The 11,672-nt window shown below is 35.3% G+C and overlaps 1 non-coding gene across 1 annotated transcript; it reads left to right on the top strand.

Moving 5' to 3' along the window:
* The first annotated feature begins 1,416 nt into the window (after nt 1-1,416).
* Nucleotides 1,417-1,488, top strand: trnap-agg (transfer RNA proline (anticodon AGG)). Its single transcript has one exon. It is a non-coding gene; the product is annotated as a tRNA-Pro (tRNA).
* Nucleotides 1,489-11,672: the final 10,184 nt, after the last annotated feature.

Here is an 11,672-nt window from a genome sequence, read left to right as displayed (position 1 = left end):
TTTTATTTATCCCCATATATCATGTTTAAATGTTTTATAACTAGTAAAGAAATGTTTCCATGTGTGAGTGTTTTAGATTGTAAGCATGTACTGTATGTATACTGTATAATATAAAATGATAATATTCTGAAATAAATGTCCTCTTCAGGTGAGAGCACACAGGACAGCATTACTCCAACATCTTCTGCTGTCTATGGTAAAGAGGAGCAAGCAGTTACACTCTCCTGTGATTATAAATACACTGTTTCTATGAACAATCTACAGTGGTATCGACAATATTCCAATGCAGCACCAGAATTCCTCGTTCTGTTGACGGAATCGGGAGGGAATCAGACAGGTGATACTCCTCATCCTCATTTGCCTGCTAAAGTTCATAAGAGTCTGAAGCGTGTGGATTTGGAGATCTCGCCTGCTTCAGTATCAGACTCTGCACTGTACTACTGCGCCTTGCAGCCCACAGTGACAGGAAAGTCAACTTCACTGTCCAAAAACCTACAGAGACCTCAAACATGAAAGTGTTAAAGAATCACAATAAGAAGAAAAGACTGGAAGCTATGCATAACATCAGCATTCTGATTATTGATCCAATAGAAATGTATGTATATAACCATATATGAATACTTTATTTGAAGTGAATAGACAAAACATTCTAAGTGAATCCAAATACAGATAGAAAAGTTAGGTGTGTGTTTGAAGAAGCCACATGTTCACTCCCTCTGCAGTATTAAGTGCAGTTCTCATAAACAATAGTGGCAGGTTTGATGGTTTATTTACTTAATGACAGTGTAAAGATCACATGCTGGAATTTGATTCTGTTCTAGGATTAAAAATGTGCATATTGTAAACTCTTTTGACAAGCAGCTGATCTGATTTATTTTTATTTTATGTTTGTTTGTTTGTTTATTTTACTGAGCATGCTATTTAATGTGTTCATCATGTGTGTCTTTGCAGGGTGTTTAATATATTTTTGAGAATTACAGGATACCTGAAAGTATGTATAACTAAGAATAAGAATTGTGGAAAATAAAAACACAGTTTCCATCACACAATCAGGAAATAAATAAGCTCTACTGAAATAGTGCTCCATAATCAATTCTTGAGGTAGATGAGCTACAACAGCTAAAGACCACATCGGGTTTCATTCCTGTTCACCAAGAACAGAAATCTAAGACTACAGTAACAACCCTGTAAATGACATAATTTGGCCCAATGGCAAGAGCTGCTTACTTGGTTCACACTTAGCGTCTGGATTCCAAAAAGGTTTGAATCCCACAGGAGCCTCGCTTTATTGTTAACTTGACTTTGTGTAACCGAGTTCCTTTTACTCGGACCCCAGTCCATATGAGCAAGAAGGTCATACAGTTACAGAGTGCAGTGAACCTTCATTGGCGCACATCAAGGTAATGGGGATGACCTGGCTCGTTGGTCTAGGGGTATGATTCTCGCTTAGGGTGCGAGAGGTCCCGGGTTCAAATCCCGGACGAGCCCTGGTTTTAAATGGAATAGAGTGGTTGGGATAAAACTAACGGAAACTTGCACTGCTGGCTTGGTTCTCCCTTGGAAGCTTGTTTCTCCAGAGGTCCAAGAAGGTTCAAATCCCGCTGTAATTACCTCTGAAAATTAAAGCTCCAACCTGGAGCCTATCTCTGGAATACAGGGAGCGGGATGGAGAATGTCACACTTTGTGGAGACATGAACCTCTGAAATATTAATATAATAGAGTACAGAAAGACCTCAGAATATTGTCATTTTACTAACACCATTCATCATGTTCACTGTTATATTCATGCGTCTGTGGCTTTCATTAGGTAAGTTATCATTGATCTTTTCAGAAAGGAGGGTAAAAGGTAAAACCCTATGCCACCACGTCTGTCTGCTAAAGTTGATGATAAAACTAAACAAGTGGATCTGATCATCTCCTCTTCTGCTTTTAATGTTTGATAATATACAATTAGAAGGTAATTAATTCATAATCACACTCTCTGGTATCACCCAGATGAGGATGGGTTCACATTTGAGTCTTCCTCATATCGTCTCACAGAGTTTTTTCTTGCTGCTGTTGCCTCAGAGTTGCTCATTAGGGGTAAAGTTAATTTTCAACTTTGTAATTTCTATTCTGAATTTCTGTATTTCTGTAAAGCTGCATTGAGACAGTGTCTATTGTTAAAAGTGATATGAATGAAAATGAAGTGAACTGAATTTAATTACCTTTTGGGAACAGACACAGCAAATTTACTTATGAGAGACTGGATCCAGTTTCCTATGATTTTCCACAGCAAATTATCATAATTATTTATAAATGTACAAATAATTAAAAAAACACACAAACAGATAAAGGCTTATAGTATGGTATAGATGATGAATCTTAAAATACAACACAGCCATATTAATGACTCTACACTACAACAGCATCACTTCCTGGGTGTGTCCTTCTAGAGACGTGTAAAGTTCAGCACATACAGCACTATTATACAGAATCCTCACAGAGCTGTGTTCAGAAATGGATCAACTATACAACTTACTGTACATAGTGAGATACATACCACTGATTCTCACTCTAGTTACAGGTCATTTTGAATCAGTTATTAATTATTACAGTGATATTTAATCAGTTAAATAATTGCATTAATTAATAAGCATGTTTGTATTAATCTAGTAATTTCTTGATTCCTTAAGTCAATATTGGAATTACAAAAAATACTTCACTGACATGTTTCTTTATATTTTTGTCACACCAGGTAGCTTTGCAGATAAAATTGAGCCAACAGATGCAAACATTGTCAGGAAAGAAGCAGAGACTGTTATTCTGAAATGTTCATATGAGTCAAGCAGTGATCGTATTTATCTTTACTGGTACAAACAATATCCTAACAGCGCACTACAGTATTTATGGTTTAAAGGCGCAAGGTCAAGAGCAAGTTATGGGAGCACTCCTGATGATCGTCGACTAGAGTCGAAAACAAGCAGAGACTCTACTGAACTTACTATCAGAGGTCTAAAGCTCTCAGATTCTGCACTCTATCATTGTGCTCTAAGAGTAACAGCACAGTGATACAGAGTCACTGAAAGGCTTTACAAAAACATCAACATGGTATATTAAGTTTCTAAAACCACAGAAGATGAAAGAGACTCACTTTACCAACTTATCAGTTAACCACAGACACAAACAACATTTGTGAAAACATTTGCAGCTGGAGCTAATAGCCTAAAAAGAAAATGAGGGATTAACACAACTATACTTTAATTCATAAATCTACATCTACATTCATTTATTAAATGTTTATTCTGCATGTTCATTTGAACAGATGTGAGTTTGATCATACAGATATAAAAAAATAATAAAACATTAGTGACAAGATTTGATTGCACATAAGGGTAATGTCTATAATCTTAAACATAATTATTTGATGGAGGGATGATGACTCTAGCCATTTGAGCTTGTCCTCTGTTTTCTTATTTGTACTGTGATTTAAATGTTCCAACTTAAGGTGGACTGCTGACACTAAATTTCCCCTAAGTCTGAATGAGTGTGTGAATGTGTCTGTGCATTTTGTCCTGCATTAGACTGCTGTATCATCCAGGGTGTATTCCTGCATCATCCCTAGTGTTGCTGGGAGAAGCTCCAGATTCACCTGCCCAGGACAAAGCATGAATGAATGAATGAAGGTGTGTATATATAATGTATATAGACAGTTGTGGAAGTGTGACCAGGATAAAGTAGGTACTTAAAATAAACTCTGATTGAATGACCATTCATTAGGTTTCAGCTGCAGCTTATGGATCTGGGGCTTGGTTTTACTGTAGTTTTAGCATACTAAGATTTGCTAATTGTCTAGTAGATGAGAAAGAGTTGCTGTGTGAGGTAAAGCAGAGTTGTCATGAATATGAATAAATATGATGTTTATATCAAAAGATAAACACAAACTAACTAAACACTCAGGATAACAATGTTATTATGCCCACTTGGTTTTCTTCACTATTGCTGAATTTGCAAGTTACAAACCAAAAGAACAAGTATTTTAATTAAGTTGCTAAATAATAAATTGTTGTCAATAAATTCAAATAAATTGGTGTATTTATATTAAAGGCTGTTGACAACAATTCATCCACCCAGAATACACTGTTTAATGTAATCACAATCATCTTTAAGTAACCAAACATAACTATAAAATAAATACATATCAGTTTCTGATTGCCAGTGAAATGTAGTTAGAGTGAGAATGTTCTTTTAGCTGATTGTTTATAACAGACGTGTTCTTGAACATTAATGAGGAAAGGCTCAGGTGCACAGTTTATTCTCCTCTTGATCAATAGATGAAGAAAATTGTTGGAGGAAAAGTTTCTGTTCCTCTGCAGCTCTTTTTCTCTATAGACAATATTCTGTTTGTGAGACCTGTATGATTGTAATTAACACCAGTGAATAAAACTACTGAATAAAATCAGATGGAACTGGAACAGCGATTTAGTCCAGGAACTCTATGGAACTCTGTATGGGAAGGCTATACAAAGAAATGCAAAAAATACTAAATATATACATTATATAATATTAATTATAGTTCAGAAGTTTATTTATTCATGTCATTTATAAATAAATTACCTTCAATTACCTTAAAAACCAAGTCTTTCTTATTTCTCCACAAGATGGTGTAGTGAGTTATCTTATTGTGGGTCAGGTGCTAAGACTCTGCTCACATCCTCCAAAGATGTAGACTCTGTTATAAATACTTCTTTGCAGAATAATATGAACTCTAATAAACATGCTTTATCACAACAAACAAATAAATGCCACAAGTCAAGACACTACTTATAAAATATAAAAACTAAAATATTTACTAATTTTAATTGTTAGTAAATTTGTATAAAATTGAATAAATACAATAATAGAATAATTTCTTTGTTTACTATGTAAACAGTTTCAGTAGAGTTTCCCAAACAAGGCAGAATGTTTCAGTAAAGATCAACAATCTGTCAGTAACACTGGAGACACTGTCATGTGATGCTGGGGGGTGGAGCTTCGTGAACATTTATCATGTTAATATTTCAGAGTACAAAAAGAGTTCAGAAGCTTTTAGCTTTCATTCAGCTAAAATCATTCATCATGTTCACTGTTATATTCATGTGTCTGTGGCTTTCACTAGGTGAGTTAACATTGACCTTTTGTTAGTTTATATATTATGTGTTGTTTATTAATTGTGTGCTGTTAGAAATCATGATTTCTGTATGTAATTCTGGCTTGATTCTGGCATAAAGTTTTGAATTTTTCTTATTATTAAAATATGTGTTGATTTCGTGATTAATTAGTCCAAGGCAAAATATGAGTTTGACTTTTGCAGTTTAGGCTTTATTATGTAAAGTTTAAAAACATTATGTTCTCTTCTCCATGACAGGTGACTCCATGGCAGATTCAATAAAGCCACTTTTCCCTCATAATGTTGTAGATAAAGGTGATGATGTTACTCTGTCCTGCAGCTACAAAGACTTCAGTGGTACTGTAGAGAATCTGCAGTGGTACAGACAATATCCAAAATCTAAACCTGAGTTCCTTCTTTATATTTATCACAATGGAGATCTAAGTCCCAACACTCCCCCAAGAATGTCTGCTAAAGTTCATGATGATAAACAAGTGGATCTCCTCTGCTGCTGTATCAGACTCTGCTCTATACTACTGTGCTTTATAATTATACTTTACACTTTATCTGCTGTAAATATAACTTGCACATACCTCTCTATGCACACTCTGACATTATTTATTGTTGTACATATTTACATATTTATCTGCATTTGTTCATTTACACAATTTCTACTATTTGCACTTCTGCTAGATGTTAAACAGCATTTCGTCACTATGTACCTGTACTTTGCAATGACAATAAAGTTTTATCTATCTATCTATCTATCTATCCATCTATCTATCTATCTATCTATCTATCTATCTATCTATCTATCTATCTATCTATCTATCTATCTATCTATCTATCTATCTATCTATCTGCAGATGTTAAAGGACACCAGCCTTCTAAGGAAGTCCAGGCGGCTCTGTCCTCTCCTGCACAGAGTGTCTGTGTTGGCAGTCCAGTCCATTTTATCATCCAGCTGTACTCCAAGGTATCTGTAGGTCTTGACAAACTCCACACAGTCACCGTTGATGGTCACAGGCTCCAGTTGAGGCCTGGGCCTCCTGAAGTCCACCACCATCTCCATGGTCTTTGTTGTGTTGAGGTGCAGATGGTTACAGTCACACCATGCAACGAAGTCCTGTATCAGTTTTCTGTCCTCCTCCTCCTCATAGCAAGGTTGGGGATTTTTCAGGGTGGATCTGGGGTTTGGTTCCACAAGGTTTAAAGCTGTAGTTTTTTTTTCATTCTAGGCTGTGCTAATGGTGTAGTAGATGAGTGAAATATTACATTGCAGTATGTAATAAATATAAATAAATATGAGTGGGCAGAGCTACATTTGGAGACATCTGAGACAGAAAATCAAATATTATTATGGTTAATGTAACTGTGTGAAGTGAAATATTGGAGCTGAAATTAATGAATGGATATGAGATTAAAGTGCAGACTTTCAGTTTACTCTCACTTTACTAAACACACTCTAAGTGAAAACCAATGCACTAGAGATGTTAGAAGATGGTGTAGTGAGTTATCTTATTGTGGGCCAAATACTAGAACCCTGCTCACATGCCCAAATATGTAGACTTCTGTGATTATACATAATTCTTTGCAAAATAATATAGACTCTATCTGTTGTTCAATCCTACATACATAGTGCTAGACCTATATGTAGAATTTGCAGTTATTACATACAATTTCATTAAAAATGTTTGTCTTATATTTGTAATATATTTGTCTCCAGCAAGGACAAGCACATTACAGCTGCATTGAATAAAATGGGCTCTGGACAGATTCTCTCATCCTAGGATAAGAAACTTTACCCTTTCTTTATGAACACAGTTTCATGTTTAAATGACCAATCAGCAGATATGAGATCAAGTCAACTAGTTTTACACAGCGGTTTTATTAAGCAATGAGTTAAATGACAATAAAGAAAAATAGATAACAGAAAGAAAAGAGCCTGGTTTGTTCCTCACCTAATAAAATACCACCTCATGAAAATGTAATCCTATTTAATAAACATGCTTTCAAATACCTTATTGTCCAGACAACATTTATAAAATATGAAAAATAATAAAATAAAATATTTACTCATTTTAATTATTAGTATTATTTTTTCCTGCTGTCAGTTTTTGTTTGTTTATCATGTAAACAGTTTCAGCACAGTTTCCCAAACAAGGCTTAATGTAAAGCCAGGATGTTTCACTGTCATCAACACTGGAGACACTGTCATGTGATGCTGGGGGGTGGAGCTTCCTGAACATTTATCATGGTAATATATTAGAGTACAGAAAGAGCTTTTTCATTCAGCTAAAACCAGTCATCATGTTCACTGTTATATTCATGTGTCTGTGGCTTTCACTAGGTGAGTTAACACCTTTTGTTAGTTTAGATATTATGTATTGTTTATTAATTGTCTGGTGTTATAGAAAGCATGATTTCTGTGTGTAATTCTGGCTTGATTGTGTTAAACTTTATGTTCTCTTCTCTATAACAGGTGACTCCATGGCAGATTCAATAAAGCCACTTTCCACTCAGAATGTTGTAGATGAAGGTGATGATGTTACTCTGTCCTGCAGATATGAAACAAGTTCTACAGGATTCTACCTGCACTGGTACAGACAATATCCAAAATCTAAACCTGAGTTCCTTCTTTATATTTACCAAAGTGGAGCTTTAAGTGCTAACCGTCCCCCAAGAATGTCTGCTAAACTTAAAGATAAGAAAGTGGATCTGATCATCTCCTCTGCTGCTGTATCAGATTCTGCACTCTATCACTGTGCTCTTACAGTAGTAGCACAGTGATACAGAGTCACTGAGAGACTGTACAAAAACCTATGAAATAATTCATTTGAAGTTCAACGTTTAATATCAAAGATACTTCCTTTAGCAACTTATCAGTTAACCACAGACACAAAAGACATTTGTGGAAACATATGCAGCTGAAGAAAGAGAATAAAATAAAGAGGCACTGTGTCACTTGTTGCTGGTGTGTACTGTTTAAAATTTAATTCATTGTACTTTGCTGCAGTTTTTCCCCATGATTAATTCGAATGAATTTTCATTCATGTATATGTACAAACACAAATTAGGATTTGTCGTGTATTCTAAGAGGCACAATATTGTACAACTAGTTTGGGGATTCACAACATTCAGAAGTGTCTAATTTAAGAGGTGTAGTATAATCTAGGGAAGGAGAATAATATTTTCAAAGGTGTCCCAAAGTAACATTGTCAACCTTGCAGAAAATATCCCAATGGCATTTTCCCCATTGTTCTCTTAAAGGTTTTGTGGAGGACAGGGGAGTCAGGGAATCAAACCTGAGGTAAATTTTATGCAGTGTGCTTGATGATGATGATACTTATGTATTTTGATTAAAAAAAGCACGTGTCTGGTGCCTCCATTGTCTTGTACTTCCAAATGTCATCAAAATGCAGACAAAAGCCATAAATATCATTAAAATAAGTTCAGGTGCTCTAACTGGCAGACTGTTACAGATTTGTGAATAAAAATAGACTTGTTTGTTAATGTCTTTCTCTTTTCTCCAGAAGATGGTGTAGTGAGTTATCTTATTGTGGGCCAAATACTAGAACCCTGCTCACATGCCCAAATATGTAGACTTCTGTGATTATACATAATTCTTTGCAAAATAATATAGACTCTATCTGTTGTTCAATCCTACATACATAGTGCTAGACCTACAGCTGAAGACAAAATTATTAGCCCCCCTGTGAAATTGTAATTCTTTTTCAAATATTTCCCAAGTGATGTTTAACATAATTTCCTATTATATTTTTCTTCTAGAGAAAGTCTGATTTCTTTTAGTTTGTCTGAAATAAAATAATTATTTTTAAAAATGAAAAATCTGCTAAGGTGAAAATTATTAGCTCCCTTAAAGAATTATTTGTTTGATTGGCTACAGAACAAACCACTGTTGTCCAATTACTTGCCTAATTAACCCAGTTAACCTAGTTAAGCCTTTAAATTGCACTTTAGGGATTATTATCTTGCAAAACAACTAGCAAAATAATATGTACCATCATCATGGCAAAGACAAAAGAAATTAGTTTAGACTTGAGAAAAAGAATTGTTCATGCTCACAAATGAGGAGAAGGATATACACGTTTATCAAAGCGTTTTCAAGTGTCAAGAACTGCCATGAGAAGTATTATCAAGAAGTTTAAAGAGACCCACACAGTGGAGAATAAGACTGGCAGAGGCAGGAAGCGAAAGATTTCAAAAACTTTGGAAAGAAAACTAGTGAGAGAGGTTTCTAAAGACCCAAGAACAACTGCCAGGACTCTAGTGAATGACTTAGCAAAGTCTGGGATTGATGTATCAACGAAGACAGTCACTAGAGCCTTGCACAGGAATGGACTGCAAGGTTGCCGACCAAGAAAGACTCCACTTCTGAAAAAGAGACACCTACAAGCTAGACTGAAGTTTGCTAAGGACAACCTGGGGAAAAATGATGCATACTGGAAACATGTCCTTTGGTCAGATGAGACAAAACTAGAGCTCTTTGGCCATAGAGATGTTGCCACAAATGTTCAACCACAAAGAACACCGTTCCCACAGTGAAACATGGCGGTGGGAGTATAATGCTGTGGGGATGTTTCAGTGCGTTTGGAACTGGGAATCTCATCAGGGTTGAAGGAACCATGAAAAAGGAAGACTACAAAAAGATTTTGAGAGACAACCTCAGACAGTCTGCAACAAAACTTGGTCTGAGTTGACGTTTTGACTTCCAGCATGATAACGACCCAAAGCATACCTCACTTCTGGTGAAGAACTACCTACAAAGGAACAAAGTGAATGTCCTTGACAGGCCTGCACAAAGCCCAGACTTAAATCCAATAGAAAATCTGTGGGGCACACTAAAGTCCAGAGTTCATGCCAGAAGACCAACAAATCTGGAGGAGCTTGAGAGATTCACTATTGACAATTAACATCAGAGGGCTAATAATTTTGACCTGTAGACTTTTTTTATTCTTGGTTATAATTTTGTTTCTGTTTGTATTACAAACACTCCAAGCTTCCTAAATAAACTATTATGTTTAAAAATGCTGTTTTGAAAAAATCTTCTCTCCATTAAACAGCACTTGGGAATTATTTGAAAAATAATAAAAGATTTTATAGGAGGCTAATAATTTTGTCTTCAACTGTATGTGTAGAATTTGCAGTTATTACGAACAATTTCATTAAAAATGTTTGACTTATATTTGTAATATATTTGTCTCCAGCAAGGACAAGCACATTACAGCTGCATTGAATAAAATGGGATCTGGACAGATTCTCTTGTCATAGGATAAGAAACTTCACCCTTTCTTTATAAACACAGTTTCATGTTTAAATGACCAATCAGCAGATATGAGATCAAGTCAACTAGTTTTACACAGCGGTTTTATTAAGCAATGAGTTAAATGACAATAAAGAATAATAGATAACAGAAAGAAAAGAGCCTGGTTTGTTCCTCACATAATAAAATACCACCTCATGAAAATGTAATCCTATTTAATAAACATGCTTTCAAATACCTTATTGTCCAGACACCACTTATAAAATATAAACAATAATAAAATCAAATATTTACTCATTTTAATTATTAGTATTATTTTTCCCTGCTGTCAGTTTTTGTTTGTTTACAATGTAAAGAGTTTCAGCACAGTTTCCCAAACAAGGCTTAATGTAAAGCCAGGATGTTTCACTGTCATCAACACTGGAGACACTGTCATGTGATGCTGGGGGGTGGAGCTTCCTGAACATTTATCATGGTAATATATTAGAGTACAGAAAGAGCTTTTTCATTCAGCTAAAACCAGTCATCATGTTCACTGTTATATTCATGTGTCTGTGGCTTTCACTAGGTGAGTTAACACCTTTTGTTAGTTTAGATATTATGTATTGTTTATTAATTGTCTGGTGTTATAGAAAGCATGATTTCTGTGTGTAATTCTGGCTTGATTGTGTTAAACTTTATGTTCTCTTCTCTATGACAGGTGACTCCATGGCAGATTCAATAAAGCCACTTTTCACCCATGAAGTTGTAGATGATGGTGATGATGTTACTCTGTCCTGCGAATATGAAACAAGTGATACAGGATTCTCTCTGCACTGGTACAGACAATATCCAAAATCTAAACCTGAGTTCCTTCTTTATATTCACCAATATGGAGATCTAAGTGCTAACATTCCCCCAAGAATGAATGCTACACTTAAAGATAAGAAAGTGGATCTGATCATCTCCTCTGCTGCTGTATCAGACTCTGCACTATATTACTGTGCTCTGGCGCCCACAGTGACAGGAAATCCAGCTGCACTGTACAAAAACATTGACACAGTTTTCTTTCTCTCTCAAAATGTATATTTTTAATTTAGTTTATATTACTGGTAAATGTTGTATTATTTAGAGACAGCTCCTTTCTTGATGGGATGCCAGTCTTTCACAGTGCATCATGCACACATATTCACACTCTCCTTCACTCTTAGGAGCAATTTCTAATTAAATTAGAAGTGCACTAAAGACAAGCTATGGCTCCAGATATATAACATTGAACT

This window comes from Hemibagrus wyckioides, unplaced genomic scaffold (genome assembly GCF_019097595.1).
Source record: "Hemibagrus wyckioides isolate EC202008001 unplaced genomic scaffold, SWU_Hwy_1.0 Contig12, whole genome shotgun sequence".
Lineage (NCBI taxonomy): Eukaryota > Metazoa > Chordata > Actinopteri > Siluriformes > Bagridae > Hemibagrus > Hemibagrus wyckioides.
This window is presented reverse-complemented; position numbering and strand designations above follow the sequence as displayed.